Here is a 27,197-nt window from a genome sequence, read left to right as displayed (position 1 = left end):
ATATTTACTTTGAAAGCAGTCCATTCAATTCAGTTCAGAAGAGCTGGGAGGGACCTTAAGAGGCCTTCTAGTCCAACCCCCTGCTCAAGCAGAGACCTCATACCATTTCAGACAAGTGGCGGTTGTCCAGTCTCTTCTTAAAAGCCTCCAGTGATGACGCACCCACAACTTCTGAAGGCAAGCTGGTTAATTGTTCTGTTAGCAAGTTTCTCTTTACTAACAGTGAGAATTGCTTCCAGTCCGAGACTTCAGCTACTGTCACTTCCGAGGGCTTGCAGCCTTATAAGATCTCATCTACTTCCTAAGGCAGGCCCCCATTAAGGATGCTCGCAGGAGGAGCCATCTTCCTGAACGAAGACCCTTTCCTACCGAGATCGTACCGCATGCGCCCGAGAGGCGGCAACTTTGCACTGATTCAGGCAAGGTGCCGAAATGCAAAACGTCCCAAGCCAAGGTCTCCCAGAAACCGGCCCAGGAAGTAGATGCCTACGAAACAGGCCGGGCTGCTTTTCTAACGAAGCGCGCGCCCGGCAGCCGCTCCTAGGCATCTCTCACCTGAGTGCTTCAACGCTGTTCGCTGCCCGGGAGCGATTCCGCTGGCATGCAAATCCCGGATTGTTGGGGCTCGTTGCTTACCAATTTCTCCCTACGGAAACCGCGACAACTTGACGCCCTTCATTAGTTTCAGCACGACCTATTTCGGAAGGGTGAGTTTTGATGAGCACAGCGTATTATTGCTCCAGCCGGCTGTCACTCAGGAAAACGCCTCCTTTAAGCAATTCCTCATCCAATGAAGAAGAACGGCCGGAGGAGCAATTTGCCAATGGAGAACGAGCGCTCTCAAGCAGAAGCAGAAAGGGAGACCGGGATTAAATCAAGCCGGGAGGATCAGCGGCTTGGAGGTTTTGCTGCGATGGAGGAAAATCCTTTTTTTTTTTTTTGCTGCAGTACTTAAAAAGCTGGAAGAATTGCGATATTCCCCTTTTGCGGTTCTTAAAACAGTAGCTTGTTACTACGTGTGTACTTTTGAGATTTTGTGTAATTATCTGTCATATTTGCTTTGTTAAACTCATCTGATACTAGGGTACCATTAAATATGACTAATGCAGTGTGCAAATATGGAGTTACTAATATATGAAATATTGTATGGCTGAGCTGAATACTGAAAGGAAAGGAAGGAAATCGGTAGAGGGTTTCTTGTGATATTACCTTATTTGGCAGAGATGTTCATTAACAGTCCAAAATAAAAAAAGTTACATAGTTATTCAGCTTGTGTGATTTTGATTCCAGGCAGCATATATCAATATTATGTTTCAGCCAAATCCTAAACCCTGAAAAAAATTACACGTTGTTGAAGAAAGTTATCCCTACTCTTTTTCATACCAAATATACTCAGTTACAGCAAAAGTTTTTAACTGATGATAAAATGGATATTTGATTTCAGTTCTTTATCTGCCCTAAAATGAAATATTTTCAGCTGTGCAATTTTTGCTTTTGTTTTTTTCAGGAAAAAAAAATATGGCAGCTTAGAACTTTTTCTATTTTTAACTGATGCTTAAATGTTTGCAAGCTACCATATGTTAAACATCTGACCCTAGAGGAAACTTAATTACTGTTTCTAGTGATTCTGATTTGTATTGCTGAGTATCTTGGGAGAATATACTGTTGACGTGAATCCAGAATATTTGACTTAACATCTTAACAACTTCATTTGCAGAGCAGGAAATGTCAAGGCAGGAATGAGGATCTGGTGGCAAGTACAGGAGTGTGTTTTGCCTTTGCTATATGTTTACTTTTTTAAAATCTGCATAGCTTCTATGCATACATATAGGTAATCCTTGACTTACAAACTATTCAGTGACCATATGAAGTTACAATTGCACTAAAAGGGTGTTATAGCCATTTTGGACACTTAGGACCGTTGCAGCATTCTCATGGTTACATCAGGCATGTCAAACTCATGTCATCACGGCGTGATTTATCGGAACTTTTTCCCCCTTTGCTAAACTGGGTGTGGGCATGGCCAGCGCATGACACATCCAGCCCATGGGCCACAATTTTGACAGCCCTGGGTTACATGATCAAAATTTGGATGTTTGGCAACTGACATGTATTTATGATAGTTGTAGTGTCCCAGGATCATGTGATTTTGCAACTTTCTGACAAGCAAAGTCAATGGGGAAGCCACATTCTCTTAACAACCATGTTGCTAATCTTAACAGACATGTTACTAATTTAACAACTGCAGTGATTCACTTAACAACTGTCATAAAATGGACAACATTCAACAACTGTTTTGTTTAGCAACAAAAAAATTGAGCTAAATTATGATCAAGGAATACCTGTAGTTTCTGCTTATATTTCCCTTTTTATTAGAGAGCCAGACTAGAAACCAGGTGACTCAGTTCTAATCCCACTTTAGGCCAGATGAGTGACTTTGTGCCAGTTTCTCTCTCAGCCCAACCTGCTTCACAGGTTTATTATTGTGGGGAAAATAGGACAAGGAAGGAATATTAGGTATGTTCACTATCTTGAGTTATTTATAAAAGTACTAAAAGTGGGAAATAAATAGCTACTCAGATTCCAAGTGGCTTGCTTCTGAACTTCTTCACCAATCTATAAAATTCTGCTATATAGTTAGATGAGCATCACAGATTGGACCAAGCTAAACAAAAAAGATCATTTGGCTTTAGCTTAGTCTGCTGTATCAGTTACTATGATCTGTAAACCATGAATTATGGCTTGCAGTCTATTGTTTAAGATTGTGAATCGAATTGAGAAGTGTTCAAGAAATTGTGGCTAAGCAAAAGATAGTTATTGGTTTGCAATTAACTAAGATTGATATCAAAACCTTGGTCTATGATTATATTAATGTGCCTTCTCATTAAAACCATCTTTAGTGGTATCAGCAAGTTTTCTATTTCTAGGCTTTTATACAGGCCTAAAGACCAATTTATTCTCAGTAATTTTTCTTTTTGTTTAATTAGCTGAGGATTTGATTGTATTGTGTGCTAAATTTCAATGTTATTTGATATGAATGCTTGTATTGGTGGTTTATATTAAGTATAATTGGTATTATAATGCTTTTTGGAAGGAACTTTTAAAATATATAGTATTCCCCTCTTACAAAGTCCTATCACATTAAGGACAAAGAGTATTCATTAGCCATGGAACACCGAGCAATTGTTGGAAAAAAGAATAAAAGGAACTTGCAATGAAGTATTTTGGAAGATATTATATGTGGCACATGGGAACACTGAATAGTACACTAGTATGTTACATTTTATTAAACTGTTGGATATCAAACTCTTTGTTGAAGCAGTTCTGAGTTCAGGGAAAATGTAGATTATTGGCCTCAGTGAATGGAATGCACATTTCTCTATAATACTTCTAGCAAAAACAGTTGGCATATTACTTCCTTATCTGCTTTTCTATTGTAGTAGATAATCTTTGAAGTAGATAATCTTTGTAATAGATAATCTTTGAAGTGATATGTTTAAAAGTGGGAATCTATTGCAGCTTTTTAATAAAAAAACATTTCTGATTAATGGTTGGAGAAAATTTTATCATCTGAGTAATAGCTGTACAAGCTAGGAAAATTCAAAGCTTTAAAGAGTTGCAGACATGCCTGTTGCCCTTGAATCTGAAGGTCTGCACAATCCTAATATATACAATAACTCTTTCATATATTTGTTACATTTATTGCCTGCCTGGCCTCAGAGAGCTAAAGGCAGTGTATATTGTCCTTCTTCCTCTTTGTGAAGGATGGATTGAGTTACGATAGTGGCTAGCCTAAAGGTTGAGAATGGACTCGAATTTGACAGTTCCTGGATATGGTCCAGTATCTTAAGCCAGGGCTTCTCAAAGTTTGCAGTGTCATGACCACCTCTGATTTGTAAATTAATTGTGTGTCTTCCTTCTCTCCACGAATAAAATTATTTTCTTTGCATTGAATTTGGGCAGGAACACATAAAGTCATGTGAATCATTCAGTTGGAAGAAGCTCAGAAGTCATCTAACCCAACTGTGTGCTTGGTACAAGACAGAACCCTGCAACTTTAGAAAGCTTATTTTCTTTGGAAATAATCATCAAATTGAAAACCATATGGCAAGGATGAGCTTGCTTAGTTTTAATAATTCTTGAATTCTGAGTTTTACTTCCAAGAAAGCCATTTTCACTTCTCATTACTTCTTTATTTTTTATTTATAATTGTTTACCGAGACAGAATAGGAAGAGTGATCCAACTGTGGTGCACATCCATGTGACTTGAACAGGCATAGGCAAAAGCTTGTTAAATCATACTCCAAAGTGTACTGTATACCTAGTAACTACTTTGGCCTTAACCAGTACCCTACACTGGTTATTCATAATCTATTTGCCATATATTCCCCGTAGCACCAACATGCTGAATTTAAGGGTTCTCTGTTCCAATATATAAGAGCACTTATATTTTTATAAAATGGCATCGAGACCCTATTGAGGAGGTTGAAGTATGATAGATAGGGAGGGATGCCTTTCTGAAACCAAGTAGAATTTCCATGAAACAAAACAATATGCCTTGGAATAAATATTAAAACATATATATTAAAGGAGATAAACTAAGTATAAACTTGAACATGTATAACACCTGGTGGAACCTACATCCAGTTAAGGCTACAGTCTTGTACAGCTTGCAGTAAGTTGTAATGAAATCAGTAGAACCAGATTCGATTTTTATAGAAGAAGCATTCTTTGTGTTTTCTAACTGGTAACTCCTGTTTTTAAATTAAGATTAAAAATAAACCTTGTGATTTCGGCATTGAACCAGTTTTCTCACTAAAAAGCCAGCTGAACACTCTTTGGGGTCACATTTGGAAAAGTTCAGTTTAATTACTTTATGGATATTAAAGATCTTGAAAACAATGAGCTTAATGTAACACCTGGTGAGTTTTGCTTTCTTTTGATTTTAAAAAAATTAAACAGTAATTTAAGTCTTTAAAATACTGTAATAATTGACAAAACAATTCAATTAAGTTTTAATAGATGTAGAGACCAGATAAATTTGGAATATTTTGCCATAGTATATAAGTGTATAATTAAGTAACATACTTGTGTGATATGACTCAAACAGAACTAAACGCGAATGAAGAACTGAGGCATGGAAGTTGCAAATAGACACTGGAGGGGAACTAAAGAACCAGGCAGAAGCTGACTATGATTTTTGCTTACCCTAAAAAAGTTTTCAACTGGACTGTGATATTAATATTTATGATATATAAACTAATATCTCAGAAAGAATACATATTTCAATGGATAAATATTTACAAAATTGATGAAAAAAACCTTTACCTGACAGACATTATAGAGTTTGAAGGCATAGTAGGTAGCATAATTGAGATTGTCAAAATGAGAATACAAAAGACATATCAAAAAAAGGATCTCAACATGGAACAGCTGTGATAAGTACCAGTAATTGGTAATTCTGGCCAATGCCTCTTTATGGGATTTACGAAGTACACTACCGAAAGCCTTGAAGACCACTCTTGAACATCAAAAATTGATGAAAGATCAAATCCTGTGATGCTATTAAAATAATGTAAAGGTTAAGATAGAGAAGCATACAAAGAAGGACTATATTGGACTATTTGATCAGGGATAAATTATTTGTTTGATATTTCTGGTAACTCCTAATGGATTTTTTGCATGGACTGAAAAGAGGATTATTTCTGAAGTGTATATAGATAAAACTAATATTTTATTATATGTTCTATAAAATCTAAAGAAAGAATTGTTTTATATATACTTTTAAGAAGGGCAAAACATCATATTAGCTTATGCTCCATGTGATGCTGCTTATTGTCTTTGTTGCCCCTTTTTCTATTCTTTTTTTACTTTTTTCTGTTCTATTGAGCAATAGCAATAGCACTTAGATTTATCTACTGCTTCACAGTGCTTTAAAGCCCTCTCTAAGTAGTTTCCAGAATCAGCATATTGCCCCCAAGAATTTGGGCCCTCATTTTACCCACCTTGGAAGGATGGAAGGCTGAGTCAGCCTTGTGCTTGGTGAGATTTGAACTACCAAACTGAGGCAGCCAGCAATCAGCAGAAGTAGCCTGCAATACTGCACTCTAATCACTGTGCCACCGTGGCTATTTAATTTGTATTGGCTTTTACTAGGTTTATTAACAACTTCAATAAAATTATTTTACAACAGAATAATCATTCCTTTCTCTTTCTCTCCCCACTTATTGTAGCAATAAGGTTATGGTATTAATATCTGAACTGTATTTGAATCTACTTTCCCCAGAAAAAAATTGAGATTTTAGATATTCAAATAACAAAGAAATACCTTGTCCAGCCTTTCTTAGCCTGTTGCTCTCAGATATTTTGGGGTTCTAATTTTAAGAATTCCTTACCAGCAGGTCAAGCATCTGACTGGAAACTGTAATTCCAACTTAAAATATTAGGAAGCTGACAAGTTTTCAGATGACAGATCTGTAACTAAGTAGTCTGTTGTTGTTTCCTGCCCCCATAAATGGAATCCTAAGAATGTAACACTAGGGGGTGAAAGCCTTCTGTATAATTGTCTTTTAGTGCAAAATGGGACATCAGGAGTATACAAGTTTGAGTTGTGCTGTTTAAAAATAGAATATTACTGCCTGACTGAATTGTCCAGAAATTGTTTGGAAAATGGTGTGTTTTCATCTTAACAGGAGAATTGTTACTAATGGCACCAGAGTATCCCAGCAGACCTTATAAATGACAGATTATTTAAAACATGGTGTTCTCTCTTTATGGATGTGGATTTGCTTTCTTGATAGCTTCCTGCTGATACTGCACGTCTGTTCAGATTAATTTACGGGGAGTTGGTGGTACAGAAATTGGATCTGAACAAAGCTGAATAATTTGGTTGTTTCTTCTCCCCCACCCCTTATGTAATGCTTTGCATTGAACTGTTTTATGATAAAAACCATTTCCTGAAAAATTCAAAGGGCTTAGAAATGATCTTTTATATTAAGAAAGAGACTTCTGCAGTGTGAAAGTTGATTTAATTGCAGTATGATAGTAATATCTTGGCCTTAGAAACAAGCAAACAAATTGCCAGTTTGCAGGGGGAAATGCTTACCTCTAACTTCTCATGCTTACCATAGAAGAGGACAAGGTCTCTTCTTTGGGACTTTGCTCCTTTGACAAGGTTTCCTCCTAAAACTAGGCCACACTATGTTCTCTGTAACTTGCTTTGGATTTGAATTTCATCCATCCTAACAATCATGTTAAGGAAGATGGAAATTGTAATCCAAACTATATGTGTTATTTTAAACACATTCTTTTGTCTTCCTACTCACACAACTGAATACAATTCTTTGGATCCTTGAAGTACTAGACAAATAGCAGATTCACATGCTAATTTGTATCAGTGATGCATCAAATGCATTATTTGGAATACCTAATTTGTATGCTGTTTGGGAAAACAATACCCACCGGGCTACTTTAAAAAGCCAGGGAAAACACAGATCTCAGGTGGCTGAGCTCAGTCCCAAGGAACATGTTCACTTCCTCAGGCCCAAAAAGTTCAAACAATTTCCAAATGACTGGGCAAGACTCCTCTCCAAGGATCTCTTCCAGACCTTCAACTTTAACCTTAGACTGTCTACTATTGACCTCACCCCTTTCCTAAGAGGTCTGTAGGGGGCGTGCATAAGCGCACCAACGTGCCTACCGTCCCTGTCCTATTGTTTCTTTTATTTTTCTTATATGTACCCATTTCATGTATTCATAACTATGTATACACTTATACTTATTATCTTGTAAACAATTGACAAATAAAATAAAATAAAATAAAAATAAAATAAATAAGGCTGGTTCCCTCAAGACAGGAAGCAAGCAGTCAGCCATCCTTATCATCCAGTTCCAGGTAGCAGAAGGAAGTTACCCAGAGAAGACCCCTGAGAAACTCTAGTTTCAGTGCCAGGATCATTCCTGATCCACACAGAACTCTTTCACCCCATTATCAGTGCCCCACATTATCCAGTCCTGGGTAGAGAAGACAACAAAATACAGAGGTTCCCCACTCAAATCTCTTATCCCAGGATTGGGATGCCCATTCTTCTCATGGAATATCCTGATTGTAGGACTCCCTTTCTACCCATGACACAAGAAATATGGGGAAACATGGAAGAGTTGTAATGAATACCTTTCACCTAAAATTTCTTACCAATGAAAGGGTGCATGAGGCCCATCAGAAATCCATGAATAACAACAAATAACAAGAAGGGCTTCAACCATACCTCTCACCTTTACATGGGCAAGATAAAGCCACGAAGAATGGTTCCCAGTTAGAGTCACTATTTCCTACTCAACATCTTTCTGAAGTACAGATTTAGCTCCAGGATATGTAGTTTTCTTGAGGCTCTGCCATACACTAATAGCAAGTATACAAAGCCTCTACTCCTAGAGCAGGGGTGTCAAACTCATGTCATCATGGCAGTGGCATGTTAAGTATCAGGACTTTTCCCCCCTTCGCTTAACCAGGCATAGGCATGGCCAGTATGTGACACATCCGGCCCGCGGGTTGAGAGTTTGACAACCCTGTCCTAGAGCCATAGCATGGAAAATATTCAAGCAAGAATCACAGCCTCTTACCTAATTGTGAAGGTATTATGCTAATTACTTCCCAACTATTCCAAGAGTTCTCTCTACTAACATATACCAATGACGATCTGCCCAATGTCAGGGAGATGCTAACTGCCTTTGAGGCTGGATCTTGAGCATGGGCCCTCATAAACAAGAGATGTATTTCACTAATGCTAACACACCAACAACTGCCTAAAATTGATTCCAACAGCAGTTGGAATCACCATCCCACATAACTACAAAAGAACCATTGTAACTGGAATCACTCTGGGAAAGGTATGGATAAAGCTGCCCTTCAAATAATACCCTGAAATAATTTATTAGCTGAGGCAGAAGAGAGAGGCATGTTGACCTCTCTTGATTTTGACAGTGTACTTCTTTTGAGTCAGTATAGCATGTGATGTAAATGCATCACACTGTTTCCTCATGTTCAGCTTGTGATCTACTAAGCTATTTAGATCTTTTTCTGCATTTACATCTTTCCAATCTAAACCTTTAATTTTTCCTACTCAATTATAAAAATGTTTCTATATTATTCTTCCTTTTTAAGCTGTAAGCTCCCTAGAGTCAATGGGAATCTAAACTCAGTAAAACAGGTAAAATAAAAAGAGAGAGACTAATTAAAAGATACTTAGCATCTACATAATTATATCATGACGATCCAGAGGTTTTTTTTTTCCCAACTTTAGTATCCATTAACTATTTTATTAGGTACTTTGTCATAGAAGCCATAAAATAAAGAATCTAATGTTCCCGTCATCCCTTCGTCATCTAAAATCCTGGAAAGTTTAAGGAAGCAGAAGAATCCACCTCTAGCAATAGAACTGTGTTGATACTTAGATTCAGACCCTGATCTAGTTTAGCTTGGGGAAAAAAGACTTTCTTAATTTATTGTAACGTTTTATATGGCTGTTTTGATTAACAAATGAAGCATTATTTTATTTCACTGTAGTTCTGCCATTTCAAACAGGGCAGATGAAACCTGCAGGCCTGAATTTATTAAATCAGATTAGTTTGCATATTATAGTAAATCAGGACTGACTTAACTATGAGTAGAATGAACAATTGACTGGGAGCATGGAACATGCTGTGTCACAAATCATATAAACTATATGATGGCTTAGAATAACAATTGTAACCTAAGTGATAGTATTTGTAGTAAGTTATCCGAAACAGGTGAAAATTGGCATATATTTTTTTTGTATACATTTTAATGAAAGTAGAGATGGAGGTTAAAGAAAGTGCTATACTTTCTGGGTCTGCTTTTCCTTCTTGAATGAAATGCCCCCTGCTGTCTGGAGTGGGTTGAATAATGAATCTTCCCATTGAGTGTAAGAGAAATCTATTTCCTGCTACAGGGATTACTGCCAGCCATGGCCATTGTGCTGCTAAGATTTCCATAGGCAATGTGCAGTAACGGCAGAGGTCCCAAGACTTGGCATTTGAGCTTCGACGAGCAATTACAATAACATCACATTTATGTTGTGTTTTTACAAGGACAAGCATTCACTATGTAAGGGCACACAACTTCAGATGGAAAGTTAGAAACAAAACAAACACGTCTAACCAATGGAAATTAATTTGAATTAGGGTCAGCTATTTGCTAGTATAGTACGTATGTAAATCCTCATTCTGACTTTTTGACCGCTGAAACTAAAAAGAATCAAGCATCAGGGAGAGGTGTTCACAGCACTGATCAGTGGTTAACTGTTTTTGAATTGTCTCCCTCAGAGAAGCTTGTCCACAATCTCAGAGTAGAGGCAATAAACCGGTTCTAGGTAGTTTAATGTCATCATTCTGGCATACAACCATTTTCTGTAGCGCTAAGTGCTGTCCAGATATATTGATCTTCAATGTGCATCATCTTAAGCTGGTTATACCAGTCTTCTCTAATCTGGTGCTGGCTAGGGATGTTAGAAATTCAAATACAATACATCTAGAGAGCACCAGGTTAAGGAAGAGTGATGTAAAGACATCAATGTATAGTAATCATTGCATGAATGTGGAAATTTGCTTATCTAATAAGATGTGGGGTCTTCTGTGTTCACTTGTATGAGCTGGATACATTTCATCAGAGAAGCCAGATGAAGAGCGTCTCTCCCTCAAACAATATGGTGAGACATACATACCGAAACCCATACCACATCAGTTGCCACTTAGGCCAGTTAAAAACTATGCTAGATGTTGAAGTTCACGGACATCTGATGACAAGTGAACTCAGACTCAGGCCGGTTGGCCGAGAACCAGGACCGGTAGTTGTGGAACTACTGTAAGAAAATATATAAAGACTGAAAACAAATAAATATCACCAGCATAAGCCCTTTTGGTAATTCTGCATGAATTACTAGAATGAATTAGATGGCTATAACTGCCAAAGTTCATGCCATTTATAGATAGGACAAGACATTACATATTATTGGCAGAACAAGTTGGCTCCTAAAGGGAGAGCAACCTGTGCAGTTACAGTCTGTCTGAACAGGAGGCAGACATCTGCCTTTGCTTCCTTCTTAGGATATTAGACAAGCAATGGGTGAGTGGGTGGGGTAGAATGGGGTGTTCCTTGCTGGCTGAATAACTGTTGTTTTGCCCGGCAAAACGGTAACCAAAGCAACTGCATTCGGGACTAGGCAACCATCCCTTTTGAATTAGCTAATAGAAGCATCTCTTTCTCTGGAAGAAATTAAACATTCTTTAAATGTAACAGATTATTTCATCTTTCTTTCTCCCTTTAATGATAAACTTGTGTCACTTTGAAAAAGTCAGACTAAGAACAGCAATGATACGAAAGATAGTGGAACAGAACGTTCCTAAGTCTGGCTTTCTTTTGTAGGTGATTAGAAATTTATTGAAGCTTTGCAGTAATTTAATGTATTTAAAATAACTGGATTGAGCGTGGATGCTATTTGAGCCTGTTTTAATTAAGGGTTGTGTTAGTGTCCCTGGATTGGTATGTTTTATTGCTTCCTTTCTTACTATGATTAAACAGTGATTAAGAAACCTTTGATAGCTGTCCAGCCATGAGCTTGTAGTATTACAACTGAGTGAAAACGGATTATTGCAGAATACAGACTCACAGAGGTTTACAACATTTAGATTCTGTAAAAACACATATGAAAATTCCTTCCCACAAAAACCCCAATCTAAGCAACCCTGGCAAGAGAGCAGTTTCTTTATAATTCACCCTCAAATGCCCTGCAAAGGAACAGCATACTGCTGTACTAAATTGACAGCAAGAGAGGAATCAAGATGTTCCATACAAGAGGCACATAACATTAAAAAATCACTTTCCCCCACTCTTCTCTTATCTCATTTGAGGGCTGAATTCATTGGATGGGATGCTTCTCCTAAAGTAGGCAGGCCTGTAGAAATCTAGATGCCAAGTCATAAATGCTCTATAAATTATAACCAGCACTTTGAATTGTACTTAGACTTCTATTGGAGACAAGCAATTCTGGAGTTTGTAGCATTGGTAGTTTCTCCCATCAGTAGATGGGCTGTTGCATTCTTGAACTTCAGCTTCTGAGTGGTCTTCAAAGGTAGCCCCATAAAAAGTGTGCAACTGTAGTTCAAACCAAAACTTGCCAGATTTTCCAAGAAGAACTATCATTGGAGTGTTAGCTGAAGCTGGGCAAAAATTCCCCCAGCTATAACTTTCAGTTGTTTATCTGGCAATCGACAGCAATCTAGGAGGACCTTCAGATCACAATGGAAATATTTCCTCACCCAGCATTAACACTGGGAATGATTTCCTAATTCCAACTCCACAATAATGAGTATGTTAGGCTGCTGAAGCAGAGTCCGTGAATGCAGTAAGTGAGCCTGGTTTACTCTCCCACTCCCCCTTATCACCATGGTATAGGCTTAAGCATGAACACTTACCCGTGTCTAGACAATTCACTGCTATTCTTCTTGGAACACTGCAGATGTGGAAGTGTACAGTTTTATGGTTAGTTTGTCTTGTGAAAACATCTATTTTAGAAATAGAAAGGTCTATTTCAAGGTTATGAAACCATAAGACTTTATTATAATAGTGACAATGGCTGTGTTCATACACTGTGATCTGCTAACATTATATATATTAGGCTTTGTGCAGTGCCTGAACTCAACTGATATGTCTTTATGTATTTATTAAATATAAGAGTTGAAACAAATAAGGATCATCTGTTTTAATGAGTCTGCATGAAGACAAATTCCTTATGTGTTCAGTCATATTTGGCCAATAAAGAATATTCTATTCTGTTCTGTTCTGTTCTACTCTACTTCTGTTCTACTCTACTCTACTCTACTCTACTCTACTCTACTCTACTCTACTCTACTCTACTCTACTCTTCTAATTACTGATAAGATTCTGAAGAAAAAACAAAGCAAAGAACCAGCAAAGTCTTTTGCCAATCCTTTTGAACACTATGAAATTCAATATTCCAATACTAGCTATTCCAAACACAAACATTCTAGTTGGCAATTGTGAAAACTATCATTTGAATCCATCTGGAGAGCGGCAAGTTTAGGAGGACCCCATCTGCACTGATACAAACTTAAAAAGTCTTGTGAAACTTCAGTGCTTATACCAGGAGTACATTAAATTCAACTTGAGTCAGTCATTTTAATGTCTGCAATTACTGTTTTTGCATTTAGTGGACAAATTGCAGTTACATTTTGTTCTTAGATTTATAGCTTAGATTTATAAAGCTTAGATTTAATAAAATACAAGGGGAGAAAGGGGATGGATTGGAAAAAGACTATTTTTCCAAGGCAACATTCCAGTTATATAGAATATTTCATTTTAAGCTTTTTTTTTTGTCTTTAACAATAAGCGTTCAGAACATTCAGTGCATCCCATGACATTTCTAAAGATGTCACCTTTATGACATTTTTCCATTAAAGGTTTGGAAAGAGAAGGGTACATAATGTTCCTTGGAGGTCTTTCCAGGACCACACTGCACTGCTGGTGCTTCGTTTTCTGTCATAATTTCCTCTACTTTTGATTAGCAAGCTCACCCTAACTTTGGATCTTGTACGGTAGATGTGGGAGGATTATATTTGAAATGAAAAGAAGAAAATGTCATACAATTGGCTGGTCATGTACATTTTTTCCCAAATAAAATTTCCAAAAAGTCAAATCCCTAATCTGTCTTTAACATTCTGCCTGTTCTTTTTCTGAACAGGACTTCTTTTCTGCTTGTGTTCTACAGACTTTGCTTAAAACAGCCTCCCTTATTCTGGAGATATCCAGATGTGTTAGGATCATAGCTCTAGGACTCCTAGCCAACCTGGCCAGTATAACTCTATTGCCACAGCTTGTCGATCTGCCAAAAATACATCTTTTGGCAAGATATCATTTTGAGACAGAAGTTGTTCTGATTGGTTTCCCAAGTAAATAAAATCAACAAAAAAAGCAACAGATTTATTACATTCCATTACATCTCTCAGGAATTGATGATTCTAGTGAACAGCGGGGCCCCATTTCAGGCGTCAATCAGTTGTATGTTTTCCAGAAGTAATTCTTAATGTTTTTATTGGGAAGCACAAGGAAATGCACATGGGACTGATTCATTAAAAAGCAAACAGTTCTTCAAAACCTTGTCCAACGTTGTCAAGGATGTTATATGTATCAACTATATGAATAACTAATGTTATTAATTTATGGGGTATTTCTATATTACAACTCAAAGCAGCAGATGGGAATTTTTCATTTAATGTAAATCCTAATGATCAAAATCTGTTAAAAGGCAATCCTCTTTCAAAACCTTACATTTATATCAGATGTAAGATATATGTGTGTGCCGTACTTGTGATATGCTGAAATTATTAACTGGACACAAACTGAACTGGACAATTTTGGTCAACAAACAAGAAAACTGATGTCTATTCATTATGCATTACATCATCATAGTGTTATTGATAGATTATACATCTGTAAAAATGATTGTGTAATGAAAAATTGGTAAGGCTAGAGTTGAAAAAGGAGGTGAATGAGCAGCTTAAAATATTCTGAGATTTCTGAAGAGACTGATATAGTTTTGGCTCATAGTACATCAGATATAACTGTGGTTGAAAAGAGGAAAATGCATAATTGATATAGCAATACCAAGGGATAATAGAATAGATGACAAAGAATTGGAGACTATCATGAAGTATCAAAGTCTGAAACTGAAATTGAAAGAATATGACATAAACTGGCCATAATAGTTAACCAGTAGCGGCATACTGAGTGCCATACCAAAAAATCTTGCATGTCTCTTTAAAAACATCTTGCAAAGATTTACCTAGATTTCTGTAGATTTACTTGTGATTTATGGAAATGACCTTGGGAGACAGAAGGAAGACTGCAGACTGAAGACAGTCAGACAAGCAGCAGTCGAGTCTGCAGACAAATTTTTTTGAAGTAACCCTTTCTTGTTTTTAGGACTAAAAAGTTGAAAGGGGAAAGATGTACGTTCAGACTTGAAAGGTTTTATTAATGTAATCTTACAATAAGGTTAGAACTAATACTTTGGGATGAGTTTCTTGTCTGTACTACCTTTCTCACCAGGCTGACAGTACCTGCAGTCCAGCAATTTTCAGAAGTAGCCCCAAAAAAGGAAAGGAAAAACCCACCAAACTCAAGTTGGGACAGTAGACCATCCTGGGAGCCAGAAGGGTGATAGGGAAAAAATTGCTTGCAAAAGAAAATTATTTTGCAGCCATTTTCTGAAAATGAGTGTAGCTGTCATTTTATGAATGTAACGACAGTACATTTGTAGTGTGTCTTGTCATGAGATTGTATGGCCAATGGATAGTTGTGCTATCCCAGAAAAAGATGCAGCTCATTTAAGGAATTGCAAGCAGATGTTAAATCAATTCCTGGGGTCGCTCAAATCTCCTTTTCCCTTTTTATCTGAAGCAATGTACATCCTAGTACCTTGGTGTATATTATTGCACCCTTGGTGTACCCTTGGTGTATATTAGTACCCTTGGTGTATATTATTCATTTTTATATTTATTGAGAAGAGGAGGGCTGTTGAATTGTGTAAGTTTCAGATATTTCTTTCAGGTGATAACACAACAAAATAGTAAAATCATTTAAGCCGTGCAATTCTGTGAGCTCTGTTTCTGGACAAGGTATTTGGTTGAAGAGCTCACAACTCTACTCTGTCAGGGGGATGGAAGTCATCAGACATGCTGACACAACATGTGAAGCCTTTCCAAATGGCTAACGTGCTGCCTCATTACTTAGCATCCTCTTTAGCTACAGTTGGCAGCTCTTTTGCGGTTAAGAGTAATCTGCAAATGCCATAATCATTTCAAGTTAGCACTACCTGAAAAGTAAAACCTACAAATAATTATGGTTTCTGTTGTTTCTGTTGTGGGAAAAGAGACTCGAGTTGACTTTTTCTCTTTTTATTTTCTTTCTAGTAACCGCGTGCGGAGAAACCGCAGCAGCCTTTTTTATAGCCGGCTGCTCGCAGCTCGTGGACAATGATGGCTCTTCAAATCTCCCGCCACCATGGACCAACCTATCATAGGCAAGCATGTAAATATATAACACACCTCCCCATGTGATCCAGTCTAACCAATCCGAGCCTCACCTATCTTACGTAGTCACGTAGGTAGGCGGGGCTCTTATGGTTCTGACTGGACCTGTGCAATTCAGTCGTGAGTTCGCCTCTGGACTGTTCAGACAGGGTTGCTCTTTCTCCTGTTCTTTTTCGTGGAGCCTTTTGGAAGGTAGAGTGGGCCATGCCACTCCCGCCAGGCCTTTCCTGGCTGGTTGAGTCGGCTCGGCTGCTCCCACCAGGAGTGGCTTCCTGATGGTTCTTCAAAGTCTGTCCCCAAGTTGTTTTCTTCTTCTATAGTTTCAGGCACGTGTTTGTGGGACTAATGTTAGTATTGGTTGTTGTGTTGTTGTTAGGGTTTGTTTTGTCACTTTTTTTACTTGTGGAGGGTCTCCCCCTCCCCGTTTGTTTGTGTTTGAGGGGTTTCCCCCTCTCTGGTTTGGCTATTTTTGTTTAATGTTTGCAGCAATTCCTTTATTTGTGTAGGTTCTCCCCCCTCCTCTTCCTGATGGTTAGTGTTTCTCAGTGTGGTCCTCGATCTGATTTGGTCTATGTGTCTCCTCCAGCTCTTCCCGTCCTCTGTGTCTACCCTGTATGACCGGGGTCCTGTTATTTGGGTTATTGTCCACAATGGTTCCCCCGTGAGGTTTTTTGCATAGATAGGTCCCCTGTTTTGAATGTGCAGCACTTACTGGAGGAGTCTGCTGGCTTTTCTGGGCTATATGTAGGGTGTAGCCTGTCTAGGTTTGATCTTAGTTTCCCTCCCATTAATAATTCTGCTGGGCTTTTATTTGTTGTGGTGTTTGGTGTAATGTGTTGTATACTTAGTAGTTTGTCTATTTTTTCCTGTATATCCCCTGGTCCCAATTTGTGTAGTGCATCTTTAGTATAATGGACCATGTGTTCTGCCCATCCATTCGTAGCCGGATGTCCCGGTGCTGTTAGTGCATGCCTTATCCCTTGTTCTGCCAGGAACCTTTCGAATGTTATTGCCGTGAATTGTGGTCCATTGTCAGATACAACTAAATCCAGCAATCCATGTGTCATAAAAAGTTTTCTTAGTTGTCTAATAACAGCTTCTGTTGTGGTTGAGTGCATGATGTTTACCTCCAGCCAATTTGAGTAAGCATCTACCACTATTAAGAATGTGTGTCCTTTAGCTGGTCCTGCAAAATCAATGTGTATTCTAGACCATGGTCCCCTAGGTGTTTCCCTTTTGTGTATAGGTGCAGAAGGGGGTGTAGGTCTAGATTCCTGGCATCGTTTGCAAGTTGCTACCCATACTCCTGTATCTTTATCCATCCCTGGCCACCATACATAACTCCTAGCCAGGGACTTCATTCTGACAATACCTGGGTGACCCTCATGCAATAATTCAAGTATTCGTTTCCTTGATATGTTCGATATGGCCACCCTATCCCCCTATAGTATACATCCCTTTAAGATTGATAGTTCCGTTTGTCTATTCCGAAATGGTTTAACAGTCTCGTCACTTGCAGTCTCTGGCCACCCTTTACCTACCCAATTTAAAATCACCATTGTCTTTACATCTTTGGGTGCTGCCAATGCCTTTGCCATTTAGAATACTGTGGGACCGCAGTGGGTGAGGAAGACGGCTCTCTTCCTATTTTCGGATACTCCTTGGAGATTGCTCCCTTCTAGGAACATGAGGAATCGGTTGATGTAGGATTCCCAGTCTTTGGTTGTTGAGTTGAATGGTGCAGGTGGCGAGTTGTTCCCGGCCATTTCGTCTCGCTCGGCCCTCATTGCCACGTGCGCAACTGGGCTCCTTTGTCTCACTATCCCACCTTCGTCGCCAGTGTTGCATTGTGGGAAAAGAGACTCGAGACCCACTTGACTTTTTCTCTTTTTATTTTCTTTCTAGTAACCACGTGCAGAGAAACCGTGGCAGCCTTTTTTATAGCCGGCTGCTTACAGCTCGTGGCCAATGACGGCTCTTCAAATCTCCCGCCACCACGGACCAACCTATCATAGGTAAGTATGCAAATATATAACAGTTTCAAATTCTGATTAATGTTAACTGGAGGTATGAGCTGCTTTGTTGCGCTTAATCCTAGAAAGGCTGTGACAATTAAATACCCATGTAAGACAAGAGGAAGGTGATGATGCAGATGTTTACATTAAGTACACATCTGAATAATTATCATGGTGTTTAGACATCAGAGATGGTAGAAGATAGTGTCATCTGGCCCATAAGAGCCTTAAATGTTGATCATCCTTCTGTGAAAAAATAGCTGGAACTTACTTGTATCAGAATCCTTTGTTAGATCCAAACTCAAAGCAGTGAAGCTATTTTCCTTCTGTTACACTGATTTTGATAACGCTTATAAAGAAATAAATGAATGTGGTCAAGTGGATAGTCATTCCATATTATTCTGATAGCTCATCTCATTGCAGTATTATTAGCCCTCCTATTGGAAATTCTAATCCTTTGTAAGAAATAAAACTGCATAGAGAATTATATTATTAGAAAATTGATAGTCTATCTGACTAACACTAGAACCAGCAAACATTGGCTCTGAGAATATGTAAATGCCCTACTTCTCGTTACCCAATCTCAAAATAATGTGATTTATTAGGTTGTATTCTGTATAAACAAAACTGATAGCAACCCTATCCAATGTATCAATAGTAGCCTCAGTTTTGCTTTGTTTTGTTAGTAATCCAACAGAGAGAAAGCACTGAATGAAGAAATAACTTTCTGAGAACATATTAGGGACCCAGTGCATCAAAAAAAAAAAAAAGAAAAAGACAGTAATTATATTTGTAAACTTGTATGTACATGTGAGGTTCTATATTAGCTTGTATGGATGCATTTGTTGGACTTCAAATATTTAGTGTAGCTGTGACTAGTTTCAAAAGTATAAATCCTAGCAGTAGTTCTCCTAGAAAATTTTCCATATACAGGTAAAAGCATAACAATCATTAGAAGGTGCAGTAGTCAAAAGGTCTCTGACAAACAAAGCATCTACGCCAGCACAGAGCAGCTTAATTTATAAAATATTCTCGCCTCACAGGAAAGAGATGCTGACTATAATGCGCCCCAAAATATCTTTTTTTTACAACATCAGAGGTCTTTTGGAATATGTGTAGCCCTGGATGTCCTGTTAACCATGTCTCTTTTAAAGTATGTTCATTTTACCAAAACAGTCTAGTCTGAAATTAACCATGGGTAAACCAATGAGTTCCATAACATCTAGCAACAGTTTGCTGGTTAAACTGCCATTTTTGGCCAGTAAGTATTTTGCAGGATCCAGTGAACATTATTTGTAGACAGGATTTTCCTCAGCTTCAGTGAAAAAAAATAAAGAACAGTTGCTACCATGTCACTGAAACTTTAATCTTTATGGCTGTTTCAATCTTCTATCCCTGGCTCTAGGAATTATTTATTTAAGAAATTTTATATGGCCATTCAACTCAGTGACTCCTGATTATAAGATTTGCCTAGAAACATGGCTGGAAAAGAACAAGAAAGAATTCTGTTGGACTCAGCTTAATAAGCATTAGAGGAAATGCTGAAGCGCTATTTCAAATATTTGACAAGTAATTTTGCATTTAGAAGTTGAACTTATTTATAAGCGATTAAAAGCCACTAACCTTGGAATTCTTCTACCTCAGCTTTTGGTTTCAGTTAAGACAACACCAATCTTTTCAAGCTGGCAAGGCAGTTTGACCTTATGTTTTGCTTACATAATGGTTTCAAGTCTTATTGTTAGTATAAGAATCTCTCTTACAAGTTGGGCTGTTTCTGTCTGAAAGACAATCAGAAACAATGTTTTTCATGACAAAGCATTCTTTCCAAAAAGGGTTGAAGTTCCCTAAAAACAATTTGGCCCATGATGTGATCCAGAAACTATTATTTAATAATTATCTAGACATAGCCACAAGGTGGCTTGGTTTATTGCGTACAAGCAGTCAGAATTCTCTACAGAGCCATTGTTGATTCTGCAGCTGCCATCTCATGTGGAGGCAGTGGGGAATGCATTGTGGGGTTGCCAAGGAATATGATAAAATCTACTGGTTTAGAAAGTTCTGAAGTAGAATATTGTAAGATGGTTCTCCAGGTGATGACTCCTTCTTGGAACCTTTCCTCAATCTAATCCAATGTTTCTATGATTGGCTGAGGAATTCTGGGAGTAGAAGTCCACACAGCTTAAAGTTGCCAATGTTGAGAAACATTGCTCTAACCTAACAAATATTAAAATTAAACATCATGTCTCACACACACACACTATCCTCTTGCTGCTTATTGCACTATCCAAAAATTGGGGATTCTAGTTTGGAATTTAACAATTTATTAAAAATGGGGAAAGCGGCTGCAGCAAATGAATATAGGTAGTCAGTTTCCATGAATGTTTTTCTAGCTCATATATTTTGAAGTAGATAAAATGTGTAGTTTTTCATAATATATACCCAAGATGATCTTCTCTTCAAATTCTATTTTTCTCTTTACTTGTAATCTTGTGTATATTGGGATTGCTGTCAGGCACATCAAGAAGAGAAATGATAGATGGAAAATTTGCTCCACAGCATACAGTTGAGTAGGCTATACAGTTTTTATCATGCTGTGTTCTCATCCTAAATCACATTCTTGACTAGCTAAAGTGATATTTTCTTCCTTTCCTTACTCTGACTTGATTATTCTTGCGTTGTTATTCCTATCAAGTTAAAGTCTCTTTTGAGTCATATGTTGACTCCTGGTGACCACAGGGACACTGTCACATAATTTTCCTGGCAGCAGTACAGTACAAAACTCATCTGTTGTTGCCATCTTCTGTGATTTTTGTTTAATAAGTTAGCTTTATTGTTTGTTTGTTTGTTTGTTAAACAAATTTATATAGCCATCTAATTCACATAAAGGTAACTTGGGGTAGTTTAAAGGTAAAGGTTCCCCTCGCACCTACGTGCTAGTTGTTTCCAGCTCTGGGGGACAGTGCTCATTTCCGTTACAAAGCCGAAGAGCCAGCGCTGTCTGAAGATGTCTCATGGTCATGTGGCCAGCATGACTAAATGCCCTACTGTGAAAACTGCACTGGTTGCCAGTATTTATTTATTTTATTAATCAAATAAACATTACCCATCTTAGTATCCAAGTAATTCTGGGCAGTTAACAAATACAAACAATAAAACCATATAAAAGGCATATAATTCGAAGAATAAAATAGGCACAAAGTTAAAAGACAAATTAGAAACACAGGACTACCCTCAAATCACCAGCCAAACCCACCGTTGTGTGCCACTCTTCAATCCCTATGCCAGTTGGCAAAGCTAGATCTTCACATTCTTCTAGAAGGACCCAAAGAATGGGAGCAAATCTCACCTCCAGGAGCAGGATGTTCTATAGGGCAGAGGCAACAGCAGAGAAGGCTCTTTTCCTTGACCTCATCTATGTTTCCAGATGGAATTCAAGATGCTGATTATGACCTATAAAGCCTTACATTGCATAAGGCCAAATGATTTGAGAGATCATCTTTCTCCTGTGGTTTCTGCCTGATCAGTATCTGGTGGCAGTTAGCACACTTGGGATTCCTTTAATTAAACAGTGCCATCCCAGGAAACATGCCTTCTCTGTCATAGTGCTTGCCCTCTGGAATGAGATCTCTCTTGAAATTCTTATGGCTGTACTGTGTTGGCATTTCAAAATGCTTCAAATTGGTGGTTTACTCTGGAGACCTTGGATTAAGATGGATGGAGCCTCTTGTTAGATGTGTTTTGTCTATGTTTTTGCATAGAGTGACAGATTTTGTTTTGTATTTTGTTATTGTGGTTTATTATATTGTAAGCTACCCAACTCGCTTTGTAGTTTATTATATTGTAAGCTACCAAACTCGCTTTGGAGTCAATCAGTGCCTGAAATTAATAGAATAAGAAATAATAAAAAGGAATAAAATAACTTTCCAAATATCACCTTTTCGGAGAGATTCTCCATAACTATTGCTTTTAAATTTATGAGCTAGACTTTGTTTATGAAAAAAAAGATAAATTGTCACTACCAGTTAGTGTATTTTCATTTTTTTTTGTTTTTAACTTTACAAAATTAGCAGTAACATATGTAAAAAGTTATTAATATTTCCCATATGATTTCAGAGTGATCTTTCCCATTGATAAAATTAAAAACTTATTGTATTGTTAAGTCATCACCACATATGGCAAATTATATTCATTTATATATAATACACAATGCAGTTTGAAATCTTGGGTATATGAAGTTTCCACCATCCCGTTTTGTTACAGAGTGATTCCTTTCCCTCACAAGCCCACAATACCTTATTATTTTTTACAAAATAAGCTGCAGACAACTTTCATACTGTTTCCTGTAATTTTCAGTTCATGTCATCCATAAAAGGTGCTGTGGATTATTTCAGCAACAGCACAAAATAAACATATATTATGTGCTACAAAGCCGAAGGAGAGAAGAAAAGTACTAAAGAAAAAAAAGCACTAAAGAAGGGAAAAGAAAAAAATGATTTTCTGGGATATATTGTAGACTCCTCCTCTCCCTTTTTTATACTGTAATAATTATTTGTCCAAACACAATCTTAAGAAAAAAAAGTGTGCTAACAAAGGAAACTTCCTCAGCATTCCTTAATTGTGAATCTAAACAGCTGCCATCTTTTCCTTTGATCGCAAGAACAGATTTGTTCAATCATAGAGCAGATCAGCCAGCAGCCCCCACACCCACCCAATTTTTCCTTGCTCTCCCCAAATCTGTTTAGAGGTTAGAGAATGAGATACAGGAAGTACAGAGAAAGATAGAATAAGGGAAGTCCTGTTGCAGGATGAAAAATCAATTTGCATTGCTTTGATGTAATTTTCAATTCCAGCATCCTGTTTCCAAAAATGGATACCAGATGTCTATGGGAAACTCACAAGCAGGACAGGAACAATCAGTTCTCTCTTTCTTCACCCAGCAATTAGCACCAATGGCATAGCAATTCTAAAGATGAAAGTTCAATATGGCTTACACAGTAATAGTGATGAACTTGATTTATTTATTTAGTTTAATTTACGTATGGCAAACTATTATCTTGGATATAATGTTTTATTTTGGCTAATTGAAGGAAACAAATCTAAATGTTATAAATAAATAAATATGCAACAGGTTTTAACCTGATATGTATGTATGTATGTATGTATGTATGTACGTACGTACACACACACACACACACACATACAAAATTAATAACAACATAATACATTATGCTATTATTTAAAATATCCTGGCAAAACATTATAATGTGTATTATAAAATGTATTATGAAAAGATTTGTGTTTGAGGGGCTGCTGCAAAGAAGAGGGAGTCACTTTACTTTCCAAAGCACCAAAAGGCAACATAAAAACATTGGATAGAAACTAATGAAGGAGGGAAGCAACCTGGAGGAACTAAGGAGAAACTTCCTAACAGTGAGAACAATTACCTAGTGGAACGGCTTGACTTCAGAAATTGTGGGCACTCCATCATTGGAGGCTTTTAAGAAGAGACTGGGCAGCCATTTGTCTGAAATGGTACAGGGTCTTGTGCTAGAGCAGGAGGGTGGACTAGAAGACCACTTAAGGTCCCTTCCAGCTATATTCTGATTAGATTAGTATTAGTAAAATGCAATATTGGCTTTTTAAAATGCTTCTGAAAATTAGTTATTTTATAATATAATTACTTCGCCTCTACAGTCCAGAGCAGATAACAACTAAAATACTGGAAAGCAATGGAAAACTCTTACTCTCCAAGGCTATCTACTTGCTCTTTGTTATATTTCCAACCAGCTACACGTGCACAAAACATCCTTGGAGAAAGAATAGCTGCTGAAATTTCTTTTCCTGTAATATTTCACCTACAGCAAAGTTTTCAACTTTCAGCTGTGAAATCCACTATATTTTAGGATAATAAAGATTAGATGTGCTGTCCCACACAAATAAAAAAAAAGTCATATTAAGAGTCAACCATCTAAATAAAGAATGCATGGTTCAAAACAAAAAAAAACATTTGTACATCTAAATAACTCTTGGACAGAATGCTCAACCACAGATATAGACAAGCAAATTCCCTGGGTGTAAGGCTTGTACCGAGGAGGATCCCATGGAAATTACAAATAAGCAGAGACTGAACACGTCTTGTATCTCCTTTTTTTATGTTTCCAGTATAATCTGTTGTCTGCTAATCATGCATATTGCTTTCAGATTATGGCTGCAAAACTCCAAATGGCCACTAAATGGCATGAACTATACGTATATAGTACAAGTAGTCCTTGACTTTCAACAGTAACAGAGCCTGCCTATTATGTCATAAGTCATGGTAGTCTTAAAGCAGGTCACCCAAGTGACTGACCCAATTTTATAACTTTTTTTGCATCAGTTGTAAAGCAAATGCTGCAGTCATAAAGCAAATCCATGGTTTACTATAAGGTGTGCTTTTGCCGAAAACCAGAAGTAAATGCTAGTTTTCAGCAAAAACATTGTAAAACTAAGTGCCTGACATGCAGTCATGTGAGGGGGGGGAGGGGATAGGCAGCCATCAGAACTTCAGAATTGGATCTTAAGTACCTTTGGGGCAGGTGGGTCTGTGTAACTTTGAATGGTTGCTAAGCAACCAGTTGTAATTTGAGGACTACTTTTACTGTACTACTTTATTTTTGTTCCGCCATTCAGGGTTCATTACGAGTTTTGCAGTCCAGATCTGGTAGTTCTAATGATGCAGGGTCTGTTGTGTGAATGAGCCTTTACATCAAAGGGCATGCGTGCATGCACACAGAACCCAAAATGGAAATAGAGACAGGATAACTGTTAAGTAAATATTTTATTCTTATATTTTTAGCATATCCTTCCTTTAAAGAGATTAAGGGTTCCTCTGTTCAATTTGTTATTCTCATAAAAAACTCATGAGGTAAGTTTGCTGAGCGAAAAAAAATAGAAATGAAATGATAATTTGTGACCTTCATGACTGTGACTAATGTTGGATTCTATTCTAACTACTAATCAACAGCGTCCTTTCTATATAAGTGGACACTGACTTCACCTCAATTTCTCCATTGCTTTGTTCTGTGTGCTTATTCTTATAGTAAGATTTTAATTTCTTTTTATTGGCTATTTCATTTATTGTTGTGTGCTGCCCAGAGTCACCTTTGGGAGAAGATGAGTCACCATATAAATTTGATTAATAAATAATATTATTTTCAATCTTTTCTTTTCCTCTGTTCAGCTCTACTTACAATTGCATACACACAGCCTTTAAAACGAATGTGTTGCTTTCAACCATTATCATTTTTGAAGCAATAGAGTGAACAGACTCTAAAAAGTGGATTGGTAATACCCAGATGGTTATTCAGAAGAGACTGCACATTACAGATTGCAGTCCAAGAGCAAGCAGGAGGATGCTGATTTATGACAGATCGATATTGCTCGGTATATTCCCCAGACTTTTTAATTTAGATGCTTTTAAAATGTCAGGTCTGATTGTTTTTGGCATTGCCTTTTTTCATGCAAACTGTTTTCCTGGATCTTATCAGCTAATGTAAACTGCACTGGAAATGTGGAATTGAAAGACAGTTTCAACAGAAAGGCAGTGTTTCAACAAAAACTTAAACTGTGCTTAATGTGGTTCTGATCCTGCAAAGAGCGGCTTACTAGTCATTGCAGATCCATTGTAGAAAAACAACAGTAAATCACATGATATTCAGGATAGACTTTATGACACATATTTCCCCAGTTATTTCTGAGTTCTGGAAGATCAATCATCATGCACTTGGAAAAGAGATAAGGTTTCAATCATGAATTTATTAAATAAGAAATTTTCAAAACCTGGTGTCTGGTGTGGCTAAAATAACATCCCCTATTGAATACATACATACATGCATGCATATACTTTGAATTAATGGATTTCAAATATAATAAAAATAATTCCTATTGCATTTGTCACTATGCAGGTAATGTGAAATGAGGCATTTTGGCTGACACATTCTGATTTAACCAACAATTTATAAATAATAGAATGCCTCCCCCAATCAATAATTAAAATGAAATGAAGAAGGGTGTGTATGTGTATGCGTGTGTATATGTAAGTATATGTAAGTATGTGTATATCAAAGAAGTGTAGTTTGCAGCACCTTGAAGACAAAATATTACAGGCTATTTGAAGGGTTGGAGAACCTGCAGTCCTCCAAGTGTTAATGAACTGCAGCAGTTTTACCCCAGCAGTCCCAATTTATAACAGCCACACTATCCTTCTGGATGTATAATTACTTTTAACATTATTTTTGGTATGTTACTATATTGTGTCAGAAACCAATTTTTTACTTACCAGTTCAGCTCTTGAGAGATAGATAAACATGACCACATTTTATGTAATAACCTGGAGATCTAGGGCATCTTTCTTATTTCTTTTTAGCTGATAAGACTTGTTATAATTTTAGGTTTGGGATTACTTTGCATGTATGCCATGTTGCACATATGTGTATATGATTTCACCAACAGTTTCTGATTTGACTTATACATTTTTGGGAGATCCATAAAATTAAATGTCATATGGAGATCATTCCATGTCAATCGGAATTTTTTTCTAAGCAAAGCTGATCAAAAGGGTTTCTAATATCTCTTTTCTTTCCCTGAAATAGGAAGGTGGAATAGTTTCTAACAGAAGAATCAGAAAGACATATTGTGGAGCAAGCTCCCATTACTTAGATTCTGTAAACAAAAGTGTATGTCACACTATCCTAAGGATATTTGACCTGAAGTGAATCATACAATAGGATTTTAAGATTTATGTGTTTAATTTCTGGCTTTTAAATTAATAATAATTCAAATGTGAAAAATACCTCTTGTTGAGGTAATTGTAGAGTTCCAGCTGCAGACTGAACAGGGGAATACCTGGAAACATATTTACCTATTTCTGAGACTTACACCTTGCTTTTTGTGGAGCTCATGGTTTGAAACATAACACTTCATCCTCCTGTTTTGCCCCAGAATAAGAACCTAGTGAATTAGGTTGGGCTAAGGATGGGTAACTGGCCTCCTCAGTGTTTAGTTTTATTCAAACAT

At 37.3% G+C, this 27,197-nt stretch overlaps 1 protein-coding gene and 1 long non-coding RNA gene across 13 annotated transcripts in view; one reads left to right on the top strand and one right to left on the bottom strand.

The window, feature by feature from the left end:
• Window positions 1–27,197, bottom strand: part of PSEN2 (presenilin 2) — a 46,431-nt gene that overhangs the window by 19,010 nt on the left and 224 nt on the right. For 3 of the 12 annotated variants that reach the window (XM_026695654.2, XM_087934432.1, XM_087934439.1), the window contains exon 1: window positions 556–706. The exons of 3 other annotated variants lie outside the window; for them this stretch is intronic. The gene's annotated coding sequence lies outside the window, so the exon portion shown is untranslated. Of the gene's footprint in view, window positions 1–103; window positions 707–27,197 lie in introns of those variants that run through there. 6 more of the 12 variants (XM_087934424.1, XM_087934437.1, XM_087934442.1 and 3 more) reach the window with 3 other exon arrangements.
• Window positions 491–25,868, top strand: LOC148127621 (uncharacterized). Its single transcript, XR_015743817.1, has 4 exons — window positions 491–707; window positions 16,009–16,118; window positions 18,034–18,143; window positions 22,994–25,868. It is a non-coding gene; the product is annotated as an uncharacterized LOC148127621 (long non-coding RNA).

This window comes from Pseudonaja textilis, chromosome 1, assembly GCF_049901715.1.
Source record: "Pseudonaja textilis isolate UNSWEBS1 chromosome 1, rPseTex1.2, whole genome shotgun sequence".
Lineage (NCBI taxonomy): Eukaryota > Metazoa > Chordata > Lepidosauria > Squamata > Elapidae > Pseudonaja > Pseudonaja textilis.
Note: the sequence above shows the minus strand (reverse complement) of the source record. Positions and strands in the feature narration are given on the sequence as shown.